Source organism: Mesoplodon densirostris, chromosome 4 (assembly GCF_025265405.1).
Source record: "Mesoplodon densirostris isolate mMesDen1 chromosome 4, mMesDen1 primary haplotype, whole genome shotgun sequence".
Lineage (NCBI taxonomy): Eukaryota > Metazoa > Chordata > Mammalia > Artiodactyla > Ziphiidae > Mesoplodon > Mesoplodon densirostris.
In genome coordinates this window covers 177,233,884-177,259,667 of record NC_082664.1, presented here as the reverse complement: position 1 = coordinate 177,259,667, position 25,784 = coordinate 177,233,884, and the positions used below count along the sequence as shown (strand labels likewise).

General features: G+C 43.6%; 1 protein-coding gene across 2 annotated transcripts in view; it reads left to right on the top strand.

The window, feature by feature from the left end:
* FAM107B (family with sequence similarity 107 member B) overlaps positions 1 to 25,784 on the top strand; it is a 218,155-nt gene that overhangs the window by 116,321 nt on the left and 76,050 nt on the right. The window contains exon 1 of one of the 2 annotated variants that reach the window (XM_060097758.1): positions 20,708 to 20,744. The exons of the other annotated variant lie outside the window; for it this stretch is intronic. The gene's annotated coding sequence lies outside the window, so the exon portion shown is untranslated. Of the gene's footprint in view, positions 1 to 20,707; positions 20,745 to 25,784 lie in introns of those variants that run through there. 2 annotated transcript variants of the gene reach the window in all.

Genomic DNA, 25,784 nt, shown 5'->3' with positions numbered 1-25,784 from the left:
CCCACATCAACTGGGACAGCCTCAAAGAATCTGAATCCTTCCATTACAAATCTTGTTTATTCTCCTTCCTCTCATCCCTAACCTCAAATCAACATATGCATCTACTTTGGGAGTCTAGGGGAGTTCTCAAGGCCATGTATCCTGTTTCCTTTAATAGACTTGCTGCCTAAGCTAAGAATTATCTTTTCTTCCCCCATCCTTTACATTCTTTAATTCCTTGGTCTTAACTCTTTAATCAAATGTCTTGCTTTAATATTCCCTTGCCCTGTGGCATTTGGTTTATGTCTAGCCACAAAATGTTCCATTTCGTATAAATTTTAAAAAATGGCCTGCAAGAGGAAATATTTCATCCAAAGTAAATTGCATAGTTTGAACACTTAAGGGCTTAGAACCAAAGAGTCTGCAGTAGGAGTCAATCACGGAACACAAATAACACAGGCACAGATTAAGAGAAAATTTTTTAATGAATTCATTCAGTATAAGCAGCAGTTTAATGGGTGCTTTGCAAACCTATAAATATGGAAATGAATATCATTCTTCTCATTTGCTGCAGGCATGCCACTTCCCCTGGAGTCCCCTGAAAGGATTATCAAATATGAAAAACAGAGACTCTAAAAAATAAAACTTTTTATTGCAAATGAATGATTATCTGCATTAAGAATCCCAAAGGAATCTCAAAAAACCCGCCAAAAAACTCCTAGAAGTAGTATGAGAGTTTATCAAGTTCATAGGGTACAAGGTCAATATGTGCAAATCAATTGTATTTCTATATAGTAGCAATAAATAATTAGAAGTTGACTTTTTTTTTTTTTTTTTTTTTTTTTTTTTGTGGTGCACGGGCCTCTCACTGTTGTGTCCTCTCCCACCGTGGAGCACAGGCTCCGGATGCACAGGCTCAGCGGCCATGGCTCACGGGCCCAGCCTCTCCGCGGCATGTGGGATCTTCCCAGACCGGGGCACGAACCCGTGTCCCCTGAATCAGCAGGTGGACTCTCAACCACTGCACCACCAGGGAAGCCCAGAAGTTGACATTTTTAAAACGTATCATTTAGAATAGCATCAAAACAATGAAATATGTAGGGATAACTTTAACAAAATATGTGCAAGGTCTGTATGCTGACAAGTACGAAACAGTAATGGGAGAAATCTAAAAAGCCCTAACTAAATGGAAAGATATACCATGTTTATAGATTAGAAGACTAAATGTTAATATGTCAGTTCTCCCCAAATAGAGCTACAGATTTAATATCATCTCAATTAAAATTCCAGGAAGATTTTTGAAAAAAAATTGACATGTTGATTCTAAGGTGTATATGGAAAAACAAAGGACCTAGCATAACCAAAGTAACTTTGAAGAAAACCAAAGTTGGATGACTCACACTGCTTGATTTTAATACTTATTTTAAAGCAAGACAAATAATGCTGCGTGGTAGTGACAAAAGGAGAGATCTAGAGATACATGCAACAGAATGGAAAGTCCAAAAATATACTCACATTTATATAGTCAGTTGTTTTCCAACAAAGCTACCAAGGTAATTCGATATATAAAAAATGGTCTTTTTAACAAATGGGACTGGAGCAATTGTACATCCATATAAAAAAAAAACGTGGAACTCACCCTTACCTAGCATCCTATGCAAAAATTAATAGAAATATTAACTGAAATAGATCATAGACCAAAATGTAAAAGCAAAAATCTATAAAACTTCTAGAAGAAAACATAAGAGAAAATATTTTTGACCTTGGCTTTGGGCAAAGGTTTTTTTAGCTATGACACAAAAACACACACCATAAAAGAAGAAATGGATAAGTAAGACATCATTAAATTTAGTTTTTTCTTCTTCAAAAGACACTGTTAAGAAAATAAAAAGAGAAGTCACAGGGAGGGATAAAACACCCGCAAAACATACACCTGATAACAGGTAAAAGAACGCTTAAGACTCAGTCACTAAGAAAACACACAGGGCTTCCCTGGTGGCGTAGTGGTTGAGAGTCCGCCTGCCGATGCAGGGGACACGGGTTCGTGCCCCGATCCCGGAAGATCCCACATGCCGCGGAGCGGCTGGGACCGCGAGCCATGGCCGCGGAGCCTGTGTGTCCGGAGCCTGTGCTCCGCAACGGGAGAGGCCACAGCAGTGAGAGGCCCGCGTACAGCAAAAAAAAAAAAAAAAAAAAAAAGAAAACACACAACCAATAACAGCTGGATAAAAGACCTAAACAGATATTTCACTAGAGAAGATATATGGTTGGCAAGTAAGCACGTGAAAAGATGCTCAACATCATAAACCATTAGGGAAATGAAAATTAAAACCACAAAGAGATATCACTACATACTTATTAGAAGGGGTAAAATAAAAAACAGGACAACACCAAGTGCTGACAGGTGGTAGAACAACCGTACCTCTCATGCATCACTGTTGGGAATGTAAACACAGGCAGTGTGGAAAATGGTCTGGCAGCTCCTATCTGGCAAAATATACCCTTCCCATGTGTATTATTTTCTAGGATTGTTGTATAAAGTATCACAAACGATGTGGCTTAAAACAACAGATATCTATCATCTCACACTTCTGGTGGCTAGAAGTGTGAAATCAAGTTGTCCCCTCATAAGGATACCAATTAGATTAAGGGCCCTCCCTACTCCAGTAGGACCTCATCTTAATTAATTACATCTGCAATGATTTATTTCCAAATAAGATCATGTTCTGGGGTACTGGGGGTTAGGACTTCAACATATCTTTTTTGGGGGACACAATTCGACTCATGACACTGTACGACCCAATGATCCTACTCCTAGGCATTTACTTAAGAGAAATGAAAACATATATCCTCATAAAGACCTGTACAAAATATTTACAGCAGTTTTATTCATAGTCACCCAACAATGGAAATGACGGAAACTTTCAACTAGAAATGGATAAGTTGTGGTACATCCATACAGTGGAATACCACTTGGCAATAAACGAACCAAACTACTCTTACATCCAAGAACATGGATGAATCTCAAAACTTCATGTTAAATGAAAGAAGCCATACAGGAAAGACTGCAAACTGTATAATACCATTCACCCAACATTCCAGAAAAAGCAAAAACTATGAGGCAAAAATCAGAGGAGTAACTGCAGGGACTAAAGGTGGGAGGAGAGTATTGATCACAAATGGGCCTGAAACAACCTTTTCAGGTGATGAAAATATTCTCTATCGTAATTGTGGTGATTATACAACCATATATATTTGTCAAAATTCATAGAGCTGTACATTAAAAAGAGTAAATTTTACCGTGTGTAAATTATACCTCAAGAAAACTTTCACAAAAATTCTTACCTACTGCAGTTTGAAAACCAAAAGTACTTACAAAAATAAGACCCAAGATTCTGTGAGCTCTCACTGTAGGCAGTCTGCATATGAACTATTCAGATTTGAGGAATTAAAGTTTCCAACAAAGATTGTTAGACATATTAGGATTAACTGGAATTAGTGAAGGTCAGTATAGCTTGCCCTGGCTGGGAATCAGGAAAGGAAATCTCCAAGAGTCAAGGTTTGTACTTTTGGAGAATGGCCCTCTGATAATTATAGGGAACAATCCTCAAGACAACCTGAGATTTAGAAAATCTAAATGTTGAGCAGTAACGAGGCTCCAGCCTGGCCCTTGTGTGAGCCTGGGGCTATTTCTTTGACTTCTACCTGAATGTTCACTACCTGTTATTTCTAGTCTCCCAACAGCCCTTCCTGAGATGGGCTGTGCTCTGCCTTTCCTACCAGGACAACTACTCTTGCTATTCATTGATCTTGGGTCTGAACTTATCGTTCAATTGTTGTCTGAACTCAAACATAGATAGTTACTTCTATGTTTCCTCAATTTAAAGAAGTCACCAATTGTGAAATTATGATACAGATACACCTCAGAAATATTGCAGGTTCTCTTTCAGACCACAGCAATAAAGTGAATGTCGCAATAAGGTGAGTCACACGAATTTTTTGGTTTCCCAGTGCATGTAAAAGTTCTGTTTATGCTCTCCTATAGTCTATTAAGTGTGCAATAGCATTATGTCTAAAAAAACAATGTGCATTCCTTAATTAAAAAAATACGTTATTGCTAAAAAATGCTAACCATCATCTGAGCCTTCAGCAAGTCATCAAAGGTCACTGATCACAGACCATCATTAACAAATATAATCGTAATAAGAAAGTTGAACATACTGTGCAAATTCCAAAATGTGACACAGAAACACAAAGTCAGCAAATGCTGTTGGAAGAATGGCACCAATAGACTTGCTCAATGCAGGGTTGACACAAACTTTCAATTTGTAAAAAAAAGAGAGAAAGGAAGAAAAGCACATGAAGTCCAATGAAACGAGGTCTGCCATTTCCCCACTATCCGAAAGTAGAGCCTATGAAACCTTTTGTAAGCTGAAATGGTGTAAAGTGAAGAAGGAATTATATCTTATCCATCTTGCTAGTGGTTGCACAAAATAAATTGAGTTAAAGCAGAGATGCTTACAGACACAGTTCAAAGCTATAGAGACTTGATGCTGAGATGCTGAATGCAGTTCCCAGGGAAGGAGATGGTGGGGCCCCTCTCCTGGCCTGGATGCTCACTGCCTTTATAACAACCTGTTGCAAAACAGACGCTGAACACTATTTTGGCTTTTTGCCTTTTCTTTCATAAAAGCAAAAATCTGCTTCGGAGGATTTCTTTTGGTTAGCGAAAACAGGTACTAATGTAAGTCTTTCATAAAAGCAAAGTGGTGTAAAGCAAACTTTCAAGGATACTTGTATGAAGTTTCAATGACAGAATGTACAAGTTTATGTTAAATCGTATTCGATGCATGCCAGTTTTGTTTTTTAGACTGTGTCTCCTGCATGGCTTGACTCCTTCTTGAGCAAGACCAGGGCTATCTCTCACTTGGCCATTTCAAGTTTAAGAGACATCTGTCTTCCCCAGGGAAAAGGCCACAGTCTTCAGATGCACCCCCTCCCCCTTCTCTTTGTAGATCCTCTTAACAGACAACAATCACTTATAAGGTGCCTAGTGAGAATCTCACACCTGCCTCAACAGGAAGGTTTGTTTCCTGAGTCTTGAATTCACGGTGAAAACCAAGGCACGACCTTCAGAAAAAAAAAAATCTTAAAATATCCTGTGTCTTTCTCCCTGCTAATTTCCTGTTCTTTCCAGACTCTTTATTTCCTCTTCTCCTCTCCCACCCAACTCCTATCCCCCGTAAGTCCTTCCCGGCCCCTCTCCCTCTTACCATTCCCTCTCCCCTTCCTTCTCCTCTTATCTGCTCCCCTGCCCTTCTGATTCTTACTTTATTTTTGTGCTTTTGCTACTCTCTCTTTAACTGACTATTATAAGGGATTCAAGTGTATCTTTTTTAAATCTATTTTTTATTGAAGTATAGTTGAATGACAATGCCGTGTTAATTACTGCCGTACAGCAAAGTGACTCAGGTATGCATATATACACAGTCTTTTTGATATTCTTTTCCTTTATGGTTTATCACAGAAGATTGAATATAGTTCCCTGTGCTATCCCGGAGGACCTTGCTGTTTATCCATTCTATATATACCAGTTTGCATCTGCTACAGGATTGCTGTTCTTATTCAATCAAGTCTTGTGTTCTCAGAAGCCTAGGAGAAAATCTGCCACAAACTTGCCAACTGTATATTCCCCAAGTGCCTCCACTTTTTTATACCAGGCGGACCCAGGCGAAGGACAATACCCTTTATCAGCCTCTGGTCATGATTCAAGCTCATGCATATTCATGTTTCTACCTCATTAGTAGTCCCCTGGGCTGACTCTGTGTCATTGGGAGAGCATTGAGAATTGTGGAAATCTCAGTGAAACAATGTCCCTTGTCTTTGCATTTGCTTCCATCAATTTTGAAAGCACAAGTTTCCAGTTGCTCCGGAGAACCGCTAATCAGGTTCTTTTCCTATATAGAAAACTGAGTCTTAAAAACAGCCATTCCTTTAAATGGGCAATGTGCCTTTATCAAAATTCCCAATAAAGACTCAACTCTGCCTGCCACAAGGAGATCAGAATCATTTTTTTAAATAACGTCTCTAAGAACCTTTCTATGACACAGCAGGGAATTATCTAACATCTTTTGGAAGGATTTAAAATAATTGCTATAAAAATGTTTGAAGGAATAAACTGATAAGCTGAGTTTTTGGTGATTATTTCTATAATTGGGAAGTAATATAATGATCCTTTAAATAATTCCATCATACTGATTTTTAATATAATTCAACCAATATCTATCTAGTTTCTCTCATGGCTCTCTCACTGTGCCAAAAACACCAACAGGATGAAAATATCGATTCCTGTCTGCCTTCAAGATTTTCAAGGTAATTAGGGGGAAAAAAAGATAGGTACAAAAAAATCATAATATGTGACAGATAGCAAGTTTGTTGCCTTCTAGAGTGTAGATAACTTGCTTATTTATTTATTTATTTTTGGCTGCATTGGGTCTTCATTGCTGCATGTGGGCTTTCTCTAGCTGTGGCAAGCGGGGGCTACTCTTTGTTGCGGTGCGCGGGCTTCTCATTGCAATGGCTTCTCTTGTTGTGGAGCACAGGCTCTAGGCGCGCGGGCTTCAGTAGTTGTGGCACGTGGGCTCAGTAGTTGTGGCTTGTGGGCTCTAGAGCACAGGCTCAGTAGTTATGGCACACAGGGCTTAGTTGCTCGGCAGCATGTGGGATCTTCCTGGACCAGGGCTCGAACCCGTGTACCCTGTGTTGGCAGGCGGATCTTAACCACTGCACCACCAGGGAAGTCCCTGTGCTTTTTAGTTAATGTGTTGTTGTCCCAAATCTAGCTCATTCATTTGCACACAAGGACACTTAATGAGTGTTTGAAAAATACTGGGTGTTATAAGGAAAATAAAAGAAACAACGAATCCAGATTACAAAAGTTAGAGACTGCCTTGTGGGGAAAGTAGGGCTTGAGCTGAAACTTAATGCACGGGTAGAATTTGGATCTGTTAAAAGGGGGAGGAATAGCATTCCTGCCCCAGGGAACAGCATGAACAGGGTTCAGAGGTGGGGGGCAAGTGTGTTCATGCCAACGGGAGGGAAACTGCCTGAGCAGAATCTCCCCTTTAGTGAGGTCAGGGTTTAATATTCAAAAGACCAATAAGGATAATCATTAATTCTCTCCATACGGGATCATTCCCATCAGCTTACAAAGAAAGTAAGAAGAATTACACCCAGGCCTCAACATGACATCAATTCCTTCCAATTTAAAAACAAAACAAACAATAAATAGAATCTCTATATTTGCCTCCACCTACCTCCCTAGAAAAAGCTGCCTATACCAGCTTCCTCCAGTTCCTCCCCTCCCATTCTTTCTTTCTTTTTTTTTTAAATTGAAATTTAGTTGATTTAAAATATTGTGTTAGTTTCAGGTATAGAACAAAGTGATTCATATATATATATATACATATATATATATATATATATATATATATATATATATATGATTTTATATTATTTTCCATTCTAGGTAATTTCAACATATTGAGTATATTCCCTGTGTTATACAGTAAATCCTTGTTGCTTACCTATTTTATATCTAGTAGTGTGTATCTGTTAATCCCAAGCTCCTAATTTATCATCCCCTTTCCCCTTTGGTAACCATAAGTTTGTTTTTTATGTCTGTGAGTCTGTTTCTGTTTGGTAAATAGATTCATTTGTATTATTTTTTAGATTTCACATATAAGTGATGTCATACAATATTTGTTTTTCTCTGTCTGGCTTACTTCACTTAGTATGAGAATCTCTAGGTCCATCCATGTTGCTGCAAATGGCAAAATTTCCTTCTTTTTTAGGGCTGAGTCATATTGCATTGCATATATGTGCCACATCTTCTTTATCTATTCCTCTGTCGAGGGACACTTAGGTTGCTTCCATGGCTTGGCTACTGTAAATAGTGCTGCAGTGAATATTGTCCCCCATTCTTTCTTGAGCTGTCCCATCCAGGTCTCCACCCCTGCTGCTCCACCAGTGACATGGAGTGTGTAAATCCAATGGTCAGTTCTCAACCCCCATCTTGCTGGGCTTCCAGCAGTGTTTGAGATAGCTGACCACTCTAGCCTTCTTGAAACACTGGTCTTACCTGGCCTCCAGAACGCTAATCTCTTGGTTTTCATTCCCTTTCACTGGCTGTGCATTCTCAGTCTCTTTTACTACTTTCCAATTACCTCCCTGATCTTTAAATGTCAGGTGGTCCAGGGTGCAGACCTAAGTCATTTTCTTGGTGATATATGCAGTCTTCTGGCTTTCAGTGTCATACACCCACAGATGACTCCTAAATGTATAGCCACAGCCTGGACCTCTCCTCTTAATTCTAAACCCATATCCAAGTACAGCTGACCCTTGCACAACGCGGGTTTTAGGGGCACAGACCCTTCTTGGAGTCGAAAATCCGAGTATAATTGGCAGTCGGCCCTCCATGTCCGCAGCTCCTCATGGGCGGATTCAGCCAACCAAGACTATGTAGTGTGCATTTAGGGAAAAAATCCCGGCATAAGTGGGCCTGTGCAGTCCAAACCCATGTGGTTCCAGGGTCAACTCTACTTACTTGATCTTTTCACTTGGATCACTGAGGACATCTCAGACTCAATGTACCCAAAGCTGAACTTCTGATATTCTCACCTAGGGCGGTTCCTCTCATAGGCTCCCCCTTCTCAGCAAAAGGAAACGCCATCCTTCCAAGTCCTCGGGCCCCAAACTTTGGAGTCATCCTTGACTCTTTTTTTCCTCCCTCCCATTCACCGTCTCATAATCCATCAGCAAATCCAGATGGTTCTACCTTCACAATACCATCCTGTGACCGTTTCTCATCGCTCTGATTCCAACCACCACATTCTCTCTCCCAGATGAATGCACAGCCTTCCAAGTGTTCTTTCTGCTTCCACCTTTGGTCCCCTGAGTCTATCTTCACCCCGGCAACTGGGTGATCCCTTGAAAACATACGTCAAACAGGTCTCTCCTCTGCTCAAAACCCTGCCGTGGCTTCCCAGCGCATTCGGAGTGAAAGCCAGCTGACAGGGCCTTCCGTGCTCTGACCTCATTATTCATCATCTCTCAGGGACCCTGCCCTTTGGCTTTGCCACCTTCCTGCTGTTCCTTGAATTTACCGTGTGTGTCAGCCTCATGCCCTCTGCACTGCTCTTCCAGCTACCTACAAAACTTTGCCTGCACAAGGAACACCTTCACAGGCTTCAGGTGTTTGCTCAAATGTCACTTTCTCGGAGAAACCTTCTCTTGCCACCCTATTTAAAACTGCACATTCGCACCACCGCTTTCTATCCCCTTCCCAGCTTAATTTATTTTATTTTATTAAAAAAAATTTTTTATTGGGGTAGAGTGGATTTACAATGTTCTGTTAGTTTCAGGTGTATAGCCAAGTGAATCTGTTATACATATACATATAGCCACTCCTTTTTAGATTCTTTTCCCATATAGGTCATTACAGAGTAATGAGTAGAGTTCCCTGTGCTACACTGTAGGTCCTTATTAGTTATCTATCCAGCTTAATTTTTTTTCTATAGCATAGCCGTAACGAATGCTATCAAACATACTATATGCCTTTCTATTGTTCTTCTCTTCTCTTTCCTTCCTTCCTTTCCTGTTTGACTCCTTGGTCTAGAGTATGCATCGGATAAAGGCAGGGATTTTTCTCTGTTGTGTTCACTGTTATTCTCAGGAACTAGAATAGAACAGAGCCTGGAACAAAGAACGTACTTGAGAAATATTGTTAAGTGAATAAATCCCCATTTTACTGATGGGAAAAACTGAGCCTTAGAGAAGGTGAATAGTTTGGCCAAGGTTACTCAGCTGCTAAGTGGGGGATATAGGACACAAACTCCTATCATTTGGTCTGGGGACCTGATCACTGTAATATTCGGTCCTCTGGTAGGCAAAGCAAGCCTTCTTTGTCTTACACAGGGCATGGAACTCTTCTCCAGGCATTGTTTTATTATATTATTTTATAACTTCCATAATGTGAAAAAATTTGATTTTTTCCCATTGTTGGGAGTTACAACTTGCTCAAAAATAAATGACAATAAAAGAACATATTAATTCTAAATCCACATGTCACTTTGTAGATTACAAAAAAAAAGTTTCATTTGGGAATTCAGTTCTATTTTGAGAAGATAAGAAAAGTCAGGAATTGAATTAAATTTATTATCCAAAGTAGTACAATAGATCAGAAAAATTTCATGAAAGAAGAAATATTCAGAGTTGTTCAGGAGTTGGCTTACCTATTTTCATCCTAATCATACAAAGAACATAGCTAATTAGGAAAAAGTTATCTAGACATATGTTTTGAGAGCTGTTCATAACCAATAATATTTAAGACCCAGGTCTTTCTAAAACCTTAAGAAGCTAAATACTATTTCTGAAGATGTGTACAGGTCTTCTTTTAAAGTAATAACTCTGCTCAGTAACTATAATTCATGAGAAAATGCATTATTCTATAAAAGTAAACTTCCCCTGCCTCTATATATTTTCTTAATTTTCAGCTCAGCTGAATTCATTAACGTTGGCTCCCTATGACAACTGTTTGAGGGAAAAGAAAGCCATTTGAAAAATAAAAATTGTATATATTTACAGTATGTAACATGCTGATTTGATACACACATACATAGTGAAATGATCACTACAGTCAAGCTAATTAACATAATCTCACATAGTTACCATTTTGTCTGTGTGTGTGTGTGTGTGTGTGTGTGTGTGTGTGTGATATGAGAGCACTTGAAATCTATTCTCTTAGGAAATTTCCAGTACACAATACAATATTATTAACTATAGTCACCATTCTGTATATTATACCTCTAGGCTTATTCTTCCTACATAACTGCAACTTAGTACTCTTTGACCAACATTTCTCCATTTCCCCTGCCTTCCTGCCCCTAGTAATGGCCATTCTGTTCTCTGCTTCTGTGTATTTGACTCTTTTAGATTCCACATATAAGTGCGGTCATGCAGTTCTGTTCTTTCTGTGTCTGACTTATTTCATATTTTCATAATGTCCTCCAGGTTCATCCACATTGTTGCAAATGACAGGTTTTGTTTTGTTTTGTTTTGTTTTGGCTGCGATATGCAGCATGTGGGATCTTAGTTCCCCGACCAGAGATGGAACCCGTGCCCCCAGCAGTGGGAGCGCAGAGTCTTAACCACTGGACTGCCAGGGAAGTCCCTCTTTTTCTTTTTAAGGCTGAGTAATATTCCATTGTATATACACATCACAATTTTTTTACTCATGGACAGACATTTAGGCTGTTTTCCTGATACACAATCTTGGCAACTGTGAATAATTCTGCAGTGAACATGGGGGTGCAGATATTGTATCTCTTCAAAGTACTGATTTCATTTCCTTTGTGTGTACACCCAGAAGAGGGATTGCTGGATCATACGGTAGTTCTATTTTTAAGAAAACAATTTCCTAAAGAAAGAAGTAAACTTGAATTTTCTTTTTCTTTTTTTTTGCGGTACGCGGGCCTCTCACTGTTGTGGCCTCTCCTGTTGCGGAGCACAGGCTCCGAACGCGCAGGCTCAGCGGCCATGGCTCAAGGGCCCAGCCGCTCCGCGGCATGTGGGATCTTCCCGGACCGGGGCACGAACCTGTGTCCCCTGCATCGGCAGGCGGACTCTCAACCACTGCGCCACCAGGGAAGCCTGTAACTTTGAATTTTATTCAAGGAAAAACCAGAGGTCTGGGTCTGAGGGAGGAAGACTTACATAACTTGTTATATTGGATGGGGCCTGCTGGTGCTATGGCTTGGGCGATAGTGTTTGCTGTGTGGGCATATGGGAGGAGGGTAGCCCATAGATGTCCATTCAATGAGGATTAAGTATCTGTGGTCCAGGCAGAATTTGCTAGAGATGGAGAGGAACATGCGGATATGAGAGGAATATAGTGAAAGCAATGGATTGGTTTTGTGACCCAAGTGGATGTAGGGCCCGAGAGGAAATGAAGATTACCTAAAGTGGTAGGACTGATAGTGTCAGGGGTGGTCCTCTTGATAAGGGGGTGTGGTGAGTAGGGAAGTTGAGAATAAAAAGGGAAGTTCTGCTTTTAATTGGTCACGTTGATAAACTGTCTCTCAGAAAGATTAAGCATATCTCTAAGCCATGAATATCATTAGTCATTCTGAAAATCAATTTCCATAATACTGGGTTCCTCCTATTCTGTGAGAAAATTTTAATTGCTGATCCAATTCATCAGTAGCATGTGGGGCTCTCCCAGTTTCCTATTGCATTCTGAGTTGGTTGTAGCAAGTTGAATGTTTCTGGGAATTTTTCCATTTCACTTAAATTTTCAGATCAAGTTGTTCCTAGTGTTTCTGTATTCTCTTTTGAGTATCTTTGAGTATCAATAGTTATGCCTCCATTTTCATTCCTAATATTATTTTTACTTTGTCTCTCTTTCTGTCTCTCATCATTTTGGACAAAGTTTTGTCCATTTTATTGGTCTTTTAAAGAAAGAGTTTCATTCTACCTTTGTACTTCTCTCATTTATCCTTTTAAGTAGTTGTTTATGCACTCATGTAGATGAGAGCAGATGGCTTAAGCAGTTGTTGAGAGGAACGATCTGGGAAAAGCAGGTGCATGTCAAAGTGCAGTTTCTTGCAATGTGTCTCAGCTGTTGCCTTGCAGAGGGGCAGTCATCAGGTCAAGCTGGAATAAGAATGAGGCAGGTTGTTTCGGTGACTGAGAAGTGCCTGGGGAGGATTACAACACATCTCCAGAAACAAGCCTTCAGCTACCCCAGAAGCACTCTGCCCTTTTATCAGTCATTCTTTCTCTCTTTCTTTATCAAGTTTAACTCCTTATTAATTTAACATTATCCAGCTACAGTTAATATTAGGTAGCATTTGGTGGAACACACAAAAGAATGTTATTGCTCGAAGAGCATTTTTTAAAGCCCAGGAATCATTAGCACTTCAAACGTATGGCAATTCTCTAGGCAGAGTTAATAAGCAAGCTTTCTCTGGCAAGATTTAACATTAACTGCATTTTGGACTTTAGGTGCAAGCCCAGAGTGGACTGAGCAGTCCTCCCTTTGCAGCCAAGATGGGATAGCAGCAGAAAAACCATTAATGCTGTAATTTTTAGATATAGCATATATGTATACACACACCTCTCTCTATATACATGTATATATATGTGTGTGTGTAATAGTGCTGTAATTTTTACATGGAACATGGATTTATCTAGATTTATGTTGCAATAAAATCATTAACCACTAAGTCCAGAGGAAAGAGCCTGCAGTGAGTTAAATATCTTGTCCAAAGTCACAAAGCTAGTTGGTAGCAGAGCCATGATTTAGATCCCTTCTGCCCTAGCCTAGTCTTTTTTCTATAATTCCATGGACCTACTTTATTGCATTGCTTAAAAGGCAGGTAAGTATATATAAATGGCATTCAACTAGTTACTACCAATTCAAGTACTTTAAGGGATACTTCCTGCTAATAGAAATGTATCTGGAATGTAGAGCAAGAAGAAAAAAAAGTTGAAGAAAAATGTAGAGTGTTCTCAGTGAATTGGCCACTTGTTTTCTGTGTTAGTTATTTGAATCAGGAAGCATATAGGAATTATCTTTATTATGCTTACGTACAGAGATTGTTTACTCATTAATATTTACTACTAAGACATCTAATATTTTTGACAGGATGAGCGTCTGAGTGTTTTTTCCCCTCCCTTTGCTTTTAGAGATTTTAGTTTTAATGTACAGGAAGACAGTCAGGAAATCCTCTTTTTCTGGTTTTGGATTTATGTAAAGAAAAAGACGTAAAACTCAGATCCTTGCACCATGCCCTTGTTGTTTATGTGACTAACAGCTGTTTCTTTTGACTCTTAGGTGATATTTAGTTGCAGATATTAATCACCATTATATTATAGAGTCCCTTTGATTTTAAAATTATAAATAACAAAGAGCAAGTGTTTTGTAAAAAAGGAAATCAAACATTTGAGGCAACACATATATTAAAGGTTTTGAAATGACAACTCTCCTGAAATTTAAACTGTCTAGAAATGGCATAGTGTTCAGTTACACTATGAAGCACGGCTCTGTTGTGGAGTTTGCCAAATGCTTTGTAGCAGATAACTAACTATTAAAGGGGAGAGGGTTCATTTTTCTCAGCGGTGCTATTAGCATATTTAATGAAGTGATTCCATTCCTGTGCTCACAAATGCTCATGCAAAGAGGCTCTTTTAAAATAACAGCTCATGATCTTGCTTATAGCACATGTTTTTTGATTTGGGTCTGTCATTTTGATCCTTTCTAAGTACTACTAATTTTAAAAGGTACATATACGCTGTATTTGCTTGGCAAGCCATGCATCTTTTCACAAAACACTTCCACAAATGAGTTCTGTAAGTCTCTTCATTGAAAAGCAAAGTTTCATGATTATAGAATATTGCATTAGTGTGATGCAACAATGGTGCAAAGCAGTTAAACAAAATAAAGGAAACACTGTTATATGCATATTATTATGCTGTTTAAGTGATAAAATTAGTGCGCCGTATTCTTAACTTTGTTTTTCTTTTCCTAGTTTTTCAGTAATCAGGTCATCACAGCTTAATGAAGACTTACTACGCCTTGAGCTGTGTGGGAGCTAGGTTATTAACCTCACTGGAATTCCTTCTTAGGCCTGGCTTCTTCTGGTTTACCTAAGTAGCTGATGAGCTTGTATGTGATACCTCCCCAAGGCCTCCATCTTCTGCCCGCCCTCACATCTGTAAGTTTTATACTAAAGAACATCAGTGCATCTGCCTATCAGTCCATCTATTTATATTCTGGATTGTATGGGCAGAATTCTGTCCCCTGGTATACACACACCTCTCCCAGTTACTCAGTTATACACCAATCTAGGTACTGCTGGGAATGGATTTTGCAAATCAAAGGAAGGTCTCAAATCAGTTGACCTTAAAATTGTGAGATGATCTGGATGGGCCTGACCTAATCACATGAGCACTCTAAATCTGAGTCTAGAGGCAGAGATGGATGTGGGTGGAGATGAAGGGGGGCAGAGATTAGAAGCACCAAAGGATTTGATGGGTGCTTGCTCACTAGATGATGGAAAGGGCCTCATAGTGAGGTATCTGGGCAGCTTTTAAGAGCTGAGAGTGCCTCCCAGTTCAGCCAAAGGAAAATGGGAACCTCAGTCCTACAACCACAAGGAACTGAATTCTGCCAACAGGACCTTGAGCTCCAGATGAAGTGAGCCATGAGTCCTGCCAAGATCTTGATTACTGCTTTGTGGGACCTTGTGTAGAGAATCCATCCAGGCCGTGTCCAACTAAAGCCATGGTGAGCTAATATATGTGGGCTAATTCTGTGGTAATTAGTTATGCAGCAACAGATAACTAATACACTGATTTAGAACCTGGTCAACCTTAGCTTCTTTAGTGTCCTAAAGCCTTTGCCCTTTTCCCCCCGCCTCTCATTCTTATTTGAAACCAGAAGCAAAAAAGCAGAAATCACATATGTACTTTGATCTCTTAGTTCAGGACGTGAGACCAGTAGCAATTTATTGAATCTGTTGTGGGTTTTATGTTTAATTGCAAAGGGTTTTGGCTTGTTTATAATCAGGATTTCCCTTGAGATGACTGCTATCACCTGTCACAGCTACCCTCCATGCTGGAGTTCCTTAACTCTGATGCAGGGGAAGATTATTTGCAAAGATGGCTACAACAACTCCTCCAATCGTACATAGCATCCTTGTACTCAGGTCCCTTTGAAATAGGACCATTGCTTTACCATCAAGGGGTGGAGCCCCCAAACCTTGGATTTGGGCTAGATATGTGATATTTTTGAACGACAGAATGTAGCAGGATGACCTTGAGGTTAGACCCCAGGAGGCCTGATGGCTTCCTCTTTGACTCTCTTGGACCAGCTGCCCCAGGAGGAAGTCACCCTGAGCCTGCACCTGAGGGACCCAAGTAGACAGCTCCAGTCAACATCTGGACTTTGAGGCCACCCAGGACAAGCTGGTCCCTAGCCAACCTCCCAGTGACAGCCAAACACATGGTAGAGCCAAACAGAACAGAAACCAGAGCAGAAACAAGGTATCCCAGCTGAGCCTCATTCAAATTGCCAACCCACAGCACTGTGAGCAAATCATTCATTCTTATGTTAAGCCACTGCGTTTTGATGTGATGTGTTATACATTAATAGATAGCTGATACAGATATTAAAGAACATGACTTTTCAAATATGAGTTGAAAATTAAGATTTTATTTCTTTTTGAATGGATTATTATCTATTCAAATGGTCACGGACACAGTGCAAAATTTAAGATACAGAACAGTATACATATAAAAATAAATTTCCCTCCTTTAGGGCACTGTTAAGCCTTTCTCATCTGTTTGGAGTTCTGCAGGATGATGGTTCGGGCATAAAGCAACTATTTCAAGATTGTGTGTAAGGAAAATGACCAAGTGGGAGATAAAGGACAACATATCTCATTCCAAATTGATTTGCTTTGTTCCACTTTATGTCCCCACATGTTCATCTCTGCTTTCCTCAGTTTTCCTTAGGAATGAATTTAAAAGGCCCCCTATGTCAAAGCAAGAGGATGAGGTTAAAGTTGAGTGTATGGGTGGTCTTGCGGGTGAGTGTTATAAGGTGGAAAATTATTAGGTATGCTTTGCAGTAAAGTACGATTAGAGAATCTATCACCAGTGATTGGTTAAAGGACTCAAAAGCCACTCAGGGGAGCATTTTCTTTGTTTTGTATGTGGAGAAAGTGAGCAAAGGGCCTCTATATACCTGGTGAAGTGTGTCAGCCCAAGAGTAGAAACCCAAGGAGGTGCCACCGGCTCACCTGACCTTCCTGGGATTCTGTCCACATCCAGAATGTGGAACCTACAGGACATCAGATTCAGGCTGAGAGTTAGGTGTCACCTGACATACTCCTGGGAAGTCTAGCTGTGCCCTGAAAATCCAGGCTTATTTGTTGGACAAACATCTATCATGCCTCTACTGTGGTCCAGGCACTGTTGATAGAGGCTGTGGATACAAGTATAAATATCACTCTGGTCCATAATCTTTAAGTTCTTATTTCCGGAGTCCACCCACAGTGACTCCAGGGGCCCCAAGCCAAATTGGATACTTGATCCTACCTGGATTAAAATCCCCCTAAGATTCTCAGGAATGTGAAATACAAAGCCCCAGACAGTAGACTTAATGAATGGGTATTGGCATCCTGTCTTTTAATAAAGCTTTGACTCAAGAAGTTCAAAGTAAATATTTGATGTACTTTTTTGTTTTTGGTTTAAAAGAAATAATGGTTCCTGATACAAAGGTAAGGCCAAGGCTGAGATCCTTGGGCATTAATACCTCAGTCTATGGAATAAGCTGTTTCTGTTTCTCACCAGGGCAGGGAAAAGGCTATGTGGTCACTTATCACGTCTAGACACTCTGTCCACTGCCCTGGCATCACAGTAGTTTGTCCAGGCTGCTTTGAGGTGGGGTACATTATAGGCTCACTGGTGGGTCCGTGCTTTTCCAGTGTTAGAGTCTAGAATCTAATGCATGCTTCTTGTATTAGTCTGCTGAGCTGCCATAACAGTGGCTTAAACAACAGTCATTTATTTTCTCACAGTTGTTTTTTTTGTGTGTGGTATGCGGGCCTCTCACTGCCGTGGCCTCTCCCGCTGCGGAGCCCAGGCTCTGGAGGCGCAGGCTCAGCGGCCATGGCTCACGGGCCCAGCTGCTCCGCGGCATGTGGGATCTTCCCGGAACGGGGCACGAACCCGTGTCCCCTGCATCGGCAGGTGGACTCTCAACCCCTGCGCCACCAGGGAAGCCCTTCTCACAGTTTTGGAGGCTGGAAGTCCAAGATCAAGGTGTCAGCAGTGTTGGTTTCTGGGGAGGCCTCTTCCTGGCTTGCAGATGACTACCTTCTAGCTGTGTCCTCACATGGCCTCCTTGTGTGCACAGAGAGACAGATCTCTGGTATCTCTTCCTTTCTTATAAGGTCACCCGTCCTACTGGATTAGGCCCCCAACCTCATGACATCATTTAACCTTAATTACCTCCCCAAAGGCCCCATCTCCAAATACTGTCACATCGGAGGTTAGGGTTTCAACATATGAATTTGGGGAAGACACAGTTCAGTCCCTAACATTTCTTATTTGCCAGATACTGGGTTAGGCAGGAGGATGTAAAGATATGTGTAGCTATCAAGTATAAACTCTGCTCAAGGAGAGCACATATTTATGATACAGTGCACTAGTTATAAGGCCGTGCCAGGTATGAGAAGGGCAGAAAAGGTCCATTCAGTTTGAGCAGGTCAGGAAGTCTTCTCAGAGCAACTTGCATCTCAGAGAGGAGAGAAGCTCTTGGGGGTTGGGGGTGTATGAAGGTGTGCTGGGCAGAGGGGAGGCATAGAAAAGCCTAACAGGTGACAAATTCTTTCATCCAGTCCTCATAGTCACAAAACAGGGCCGTTTAGCAAATACAACACTCTGGCTGGTGGCACCATGGGTGTTTGTTTGGGGGATGTAGCAAGAGCCCAGGGAAGTCGTCAAGGTGATATCCAGAAGTATGCTGCGGGCTTCCCTGGTGGTGCAGTGGTTGAGAGTCCGCCTGCCGATGAAGGGGACGCGGGTTCGTTCCCCGGTCCGGGAAGATCCCACATGCCGCGGAGCAGCTGGGCCCGTGAGCCATGACCGCTGAGCCTGCACATCCGGAGCCTGTGCTCCGCAACGGGAGTCCACAACAGTGAGAGGCCCGTGTACCGCAAAAAAAAAAAAAAAAAAAAAAAGAAGTATGCTGCTCTATGGGGTACTGTACGAAGGGGCTTGAACTTGATCATGTATGTAGTAGGGATTGGGCATCCCTTAAAGGGTTTTGAGAGCAGATGTGCAAGTGGAATGTTCACTGGGGAAGCAGTTTGGAGGAAAAGCATATGTGAGATTGGGGTCTGGGGACAGCTGGGGGGCTACCGCCACAGTGTGTTGACAGACCCCCAAAGGCCAGCTGGGGCAGAGCCAGTGGGATGGGGACCGCGAGGGCTATCAAGCCGTCACACAGAATGTGCAGGACTTGGAATTGTCTCCCCTGTGGGGAGTGAGGGGAAAATCTAGGCTGGATCCCAGGTTCTGGTTTAGTGACTGGTGGATCCATTGTCAAGAACAGAACCAACATAACCCAAAAATGGGAGGGAAGTAAGACTTGTGGGAAACACCGTGGATAAAGTTCACACAGGTCAATTTCTTGGGCTGGGAAGGAGCCCATCTCTCTAAATCCTCTGGCAGGTGACCCCGCCCCTCAGTGGGCTTCAAGGCCTAGGGATGACCAGGCTCTTGAAGTGCTGTGACTTTCCAGCATCTTTGGAGTAAGTAATTGGTTTACCAAAATCCACAATTGATATGACTTTTCTGTGTGATCATGACCCAAGGTGTTTCAGTCAGAAAAGCTTCCCAGTAAATAAGCCCTTATTCATCTGTTGCCAAGAAAATTAAAAAGCTTTTGCTCTAAAATCCATTACCTGCTGTCTTTATTGTTTGTTACTCTGAAACATATCTCCCATTTTTTTAGCTGCTGTGATTCACGTAGATTGTAATCTAAGAATCTCAGGGTTGGGCAGAGAAGCGATTTGCTGTAAGGGAGCTGAGAAAAACGAAAATCCGAGAGGAAAAAAGAGGTAAAACAAACTGTTTTCTCCTTCGCATAAGTTTTTTTTTTTTTTTGTGGTACGCAGGCCTCTCACTGTTGTGGCCTCTCTCGTTGCGGAGCAGGCTCCGGACGCGCAGGCTCAGCGGCCATGGCTCACGGGCCCAGGCGCTCCGCGGCATGTGGGATCTTCCCGGACCAGGGCACGAGCCCGTGTCCCCTGCATTGGCAGGTGGACTCTCAACCACTGCGCCACCAGGGAAGCCCCTTCGCATAAGTTTAAATCTCCAATTACCCTTTGAAGAGCGAGGGCGAGGGGGAGGAGTCTGAGCAAATTCCCAGGTCACTGGGTTTCAGGCTCTGGCTGGACAGTACATCTGATTCCGTGTCCCTCTGAGTTTTCTTCGGTGACGTGTTGGCAGAATTTCAATGGGAACAGTCTCTCTGAATGTCACAGGAGTGGAGTGGCGATGGAGGCCAGACACCCACCAACCAAACAGTCCCGAGTACTTGCGGTCGTGTGTGTGTGTGTGTGTGAGAGAGAGAGAGACAGAGAGACAGAGAGACAGAGAGAAAGACAGAGAGAGATGTTTGATTGTGGGCCTCGCAAACGGGCGCCTGTCACCTTTAATTTCCCATTTCTCTCTCTCTCATCCGGTGACACGCAGTTTTTTTCTTCCAATATTCCCTCTGCTTTGAGAGATTCCGAAGCCAACCAAACTAAAACCACAGAACGAAAACCTCCAGGAATCAAATTGGCAGACTTTTTCCCGGCGCAGTCCCCGCGGGCCGCAGTCCCCGCGGGCCGCAGTCCGGAGCGCCGAGCTGCAGCCAGCGCGACGGGGCGTGTCCGGGGCGTGGCCTCAGCAGCCTAGCTCCGCCCCGCCTCGCCGCTTAATTCGGACGCGCGGGGCCGCGGGGTGTGAAACAGCCTCTCTGCGCTGGACTGGCCGGGCCGCTGCCGCCGCCGCCGCCGTCGGAGCCGCATTCGGAGCCGCCGCCCGCGCCGCCTCCGGGCCGCCCTGAGCCGCCGGGCCACTGGGCGCCGCCGCGGCCGCCCGGAGCGAGCGCCGGGGAGGCAGCCGCGCGCCTTTGTGAGCGCGCCGAGGTGGGTTCGCCTACCGCACTTACTTTGCACACAAAGACTGGGAGCACGGGGGAGGCGGGGTGCCTGCCGGGGCCACGGCGCGGCCGGCCGGCCGGCCGCCCGGCTCCGACCCCCGGCGCGAGGGTCCCCCGGGCGAGAAGGACCGCCGGGCTTCCCCTCCCCGTGGCCGGCGCTGGGCGGGGGTCCCTGCGTGCGCTGGAGGACGGCGCGCCGGGCGGTGGGCGTGCGGGGACCCCGGGCCACCCCGCGCCGTGCCGGGGACGAGCCCGGGGTGCGGGGTCGGGGCGTGGCAGGGGTCGCGCGCGGAGGTACCCGAGGCTCGGGAGTGCAGGGGATGGGGGGGTGGGCGCCGCGAGGGAGGCGAGCCTGGGCGGCCGCTCCGCTCGGCTTATTGTTGCTTCCTCGGCCCTGAAAATGGAGAGACCCCTGCCTGGAGCGGGGATGCGCTGCCCACCGGGTGCGCCGCGCGCGGCCAGATGCCGAGCCCTGGGCGCCCGGCTCGCCCCCCGCAACCCCGGCCGCCGTGGAGCCTCCTCCGCCTGGGCAAACAGAGGAGGGGCCGCGGGGGCTTTGAGCCACTGGTTTAAAGGTGACCGGGGCACCGTTTCCAAACAGTCTGCAAGTAACTTTTCCATTTTTGCCTCTTCTCCGCTCCCTCTACTCCAGTGAACCCAGTATGTTGGGTGGCGTCTGCCCCCAAGGAGTCCTAAAATTTTGGTTCTCATAACTTCTCCTCAGGCATCTTCAGGTCCCTCGGGGATGGCGTGGATGCGTCTGGCCAAGTTTTGACGTGCTGTGTACGGGATGGTAACAGTCCCTCTGAAATGCGAAGCGGAATCCCGCAGAGGATAAATGCCATAGCTTTTTCTCTGCAGCAAGATACCATACCCTTCCTTCCTTGGAAAGACTTGACTTAATGACAGTAGAGCAAAATTATTTAATGAAAATGAGTTTGATATTCAAGATAAATACAGAAAACCGGAATGCGGCCTGTTAGACTTTATATTTTTAACTTGAGGATTTCTTACTAACAGGTACTTAGTTTCTCCTCCGGCCATGTGCCTTCTCCATCACTTTGGAGATTTTAGCTGTCCAAGTTGCTTTAAGTTGAAATAGTATCTGGAGGGCCTGTCTAGAGAAGGTTTCTTAGTGCTAGTCTTTTCCAGTTTAAAACTTTTAAGTATAAAGTTATATATATTTATTAAAAAATTGAAAAGAAATATAGGGGGAAAAAAATCACTCATGTACCAAACCACCCAAACATACCCTGAGGATAAAGGCATCTTTGCTTCATTTATGGCTTGGCAGCTATGGTGTGGAAATGCATGTGTGTGAATGAATAAATCAGGGAGTTACTGATTATTAATCTTTACCACTCCCATCAGTCTAAAACACAATCTCTAATAACCGTAGTCTACAGCAGTGTTTTGCCAACAAGTCGTTTGAAGTGTATTTCCTTAGAGCCTTGCAGATAACCACCTATACAGAAGGGGGAGGGAAGAAAGAAAAAACAATGCAAGTTCCACTTAATAGGGAAGAACGGACGGATAGAAGTGTTTAATGTACTATATTCTTTGGATTTCAGGAGTAGTTTCAGATTGGCTTTTTTTAAAAAATAAAAGTAAACCTTTTGGCTTTTAACATATTCAAAAAAATAAAATTGTGTTCTGAGATCCATGAGAAATATGTGATGGAAAGGAACCCTTTGTAGAACAAGGAATAGCCATGGTTTTGTAGCTGGTGACCTCCTTGCTTCTAAAAGACCTTGCGCGGCGTGCCTGTGTTCTGTGACAAAACAAAAACAAAAAACACATTGTTCCACCCCAGATTTAGCCACTGAATGCTTTTGTCATTACATACTTTTATTTTCCACTTGTAAAATGTTCCGACATTTAATTTCTCCAATATGCAAAGTTAAAAAGAGGTTTTGGAGACAACTGTTAGAAGTACTAGATTGATCATTAGGATGATGCAATACTTTTTGAAATCAGAAGAACTTACAAGAAGGAAGTTGTGGTTATTACTGTCAGGTGCAATCTTTGTTCCTGTTTCTAACGTGGGGCTCCTTCATCTGTGAGTGTGCTTGGACGGGTTATATTTAATCAGCCCTCGGTATCCCCAAGTTTCACACCCCCACATTCAAACAACCAAGAATCGAATCCGCAGGTGCCAAACCCGCGGACACAGAGGGCCGACTGTATTCATTGTACTGCACCATTTTATATCGGGGACTTGAGCATCTGCGGATTTAGGTATCCTCAGGGGTCCTGGAACCAATACCCTGTGGATATGGAGGGCAACGGCAGTGACCTGTGAGTGAGTGTGTAAAGTACGTAATCTGCTGTAATAATGGCACCTTTCTCCAACCAGAAGTCAAAAGAAACTAAAATAGGGGCCATCAGAATCTCTCAGTCTCATTCTTCAACCCTCCTATGACCTTGAACAGTCTGAGCAGCCCAGCCAAGCTGGACGTGAGGTCAGAGTTGAGCTGCTTTGCTCTTAAAAGTTTAGCTGCCTCACAGGGTGGAGAGAAACGTTTGGGAGTGGTCCAGGGTTACAGACTCGTATGGCTCTTTGTGATGGCTAGACACCTGTCCCTGTTGCCTGGAGGTTCCATTCCTGGGATGTTTAGAAGCAGCCTTGGTTTGTGCTTGAGAGAAGTGCTCTGAGAGATCCGGCTCCTGAACTGTAAGTGGTAGGATGGATGCTGTCCACCCTCCCTCCCTCTCTCGCTTCCTTCTTATTACTTTTTTTAAAAAACATCTTTATTGGAGTATAATTGCTTTACAATGATGTGTTAGTTTCTGCTGTATCACAAAGTGAATCAGCTATATGCATACATATATCCCCATATCCCCTCCCTCTTGCGTCTCCCTCCCACCCTCCCTATCCCATCCCTCTAGGTGGACACAGCCCCGAGCTGATCTCCCTGTGCTACGCGGCTGCCTCCCACTAGCTATTTCATGCTACATGTAAAGGTGGAAAAGACTTTTAAAGATTTTTTGGGGGGGGAGTGGTTAAGGCATGGAAAACTTTTCTCCAAAAAGAGGGGACATAGTAGGTTAGTAATATAGCTTCATATTCTTAATGCCCCATCAGCTCCTTCCCTCCAGAATTCTCTGTGCAAATGTTTGGAGAAAAGGGGCCAGGAGGTTTGGTTGGGTGAGGTCTAGATTTTAGGCATTTTTAGAAGTCCCCGGATATCTTGAGATATTGACTTGTCAGCCTTCTTTAAGTCTGGTGAAAGTAGCTGTGAGCACTGACCCGTTTTTGCATCTCACTTTGGGCTCATGTCATATAGGGAAAGCTCTGTGCAGCTAACGAGTCTGTGTGCGCAGCCCCGGGCCACTTAGTGCTGGGATGACCTGATGATGAGACTTCACTGCGTTTTTTTGTGTAATTTCCTTGTTTAAGCTTGGCCTTGTTTTGCTTTTCCTTTGTGAAGCAGACCAGTTTCTCCCCTTTTCCTTCTTGTGCAAGAGCTGCTGGGCCCCATCCGTCTGAACTTTAAACTTTTCCTTACGCTGAGTACCTAGGGAACTCCGCTGAAAAGGAGTTGATGCTTTTCACTGCATCTGATGCTGCTGATTTCTAGACCCCATCGGTAAAAGAAAGAAAATCATTGGCCAGCTGCCACTTAGTCCTGGTAAATCATCGAGTGGCTGTTTTTGAGGCTGACGGGGGAAGCTTTGTTTTCTATTCCTTCCTTCATTGAACAAACATTTCCTTAGTGCTTCCCATGTGCCCGCACTGCCCTTGCATCGGGCATACCGCAGTTGACAAGTCCCATGGGTCCCTGTCCACATGGCAGGGCGGGCGAGGAAGATATTTAAAGAATTGCATGAATTACACAGACATTGTTTGATGACCGTGAAGGGAAGGTAGCACTTTGTGAATTAAGGCATCTCAGAAAGAATGATGTAAATCCCACCTGAGGCTGCGGGATTGGGTTTCTGACTCTAAGGTGAAGGGTAGGGGGAGAGGCGTGAAGCGTAGGGCGAGAGGCGTGGAGGGGACTGAGCGTCATTTGCCCAGGGCTGATCAGTTTAAGAGCAAGGTGTAGGGGCTTGGCGGAACAGATTTGGAGGACTGTTCGGTTGTGTCTAGCATTTGGCTGAGTGGTTGGGACACTTACTAGTGCAGAATTGAGGAGGGACTGGGAAATCGTGGTCTTGTTCCCGTGTTCTCACTGAAGGTAAACCCGCAAGCTGGTGGCCCTGGGAAGCCAGCTGTGGTGGCGACATGGCGTGCCCACCCCAGGTTCTGTTACAAATGAAAAGATAAGAGGGGGCTGTGGGGAAATTGTGGGAAGACTTATTTAAGAATGTTTTCCAGACTCAGGTGCACTGTAGGAAGGAAGATGGAGAGCAGTGCAGAAAAAGGAAGGACTGCTGCTTTAACACAAGGTGGACTCTTCAGCAGTTCCATCCTACCACGGATCGCATTTACGGTCAAGCAGCTGGTCAGAGCAGTGGTAAAGCAGTAGCTATAGCCTGTGTTGTGTGTGCCTGGGGAGAGGTGGGAGGGAGGCGTACTTTGGTGGCAGTAATTTTCCCTACCCACCGCACAGTCTTAGAGTTTTGTGGTGTGAAGAAAAGCTCCCTCCACCCTTAGAGCCATGAAACAATGTGATTCTGGGCTGTCCTCAGTGCTATTCCTGGTCATGATGCTGAATTATAAATCCTTAGCAGTTGTTACACGGAGAAATCTTAAATGGGGAATTGCAGAGCCTAGGCAGAAGATAGAAAAAGTGCAGGTAGACCAGCTGTCCGCATCCTGGTGGGTGGTAGGTATGCGTTGTCTGGAGGATTTTTCTCGCCTCGTTCTCTGTTCTCCTGTCTGTTGTCAGTGCCACGTGTATGATAGTGGAGCATCTATGGCCCTGTTCAGTGCCAGCCCTGGGCAGAAGGGGTGGGATTGGGGAACGGGGCATGTTAACGAATGTGCCATACAGTTTGGAGCTTTGAAACCAGATGTGTCTGAGTTAGTACCAGGCCCCGGCTTTGTGACCCCCACAAGCCACAGAGCCCCCGGGGGCTT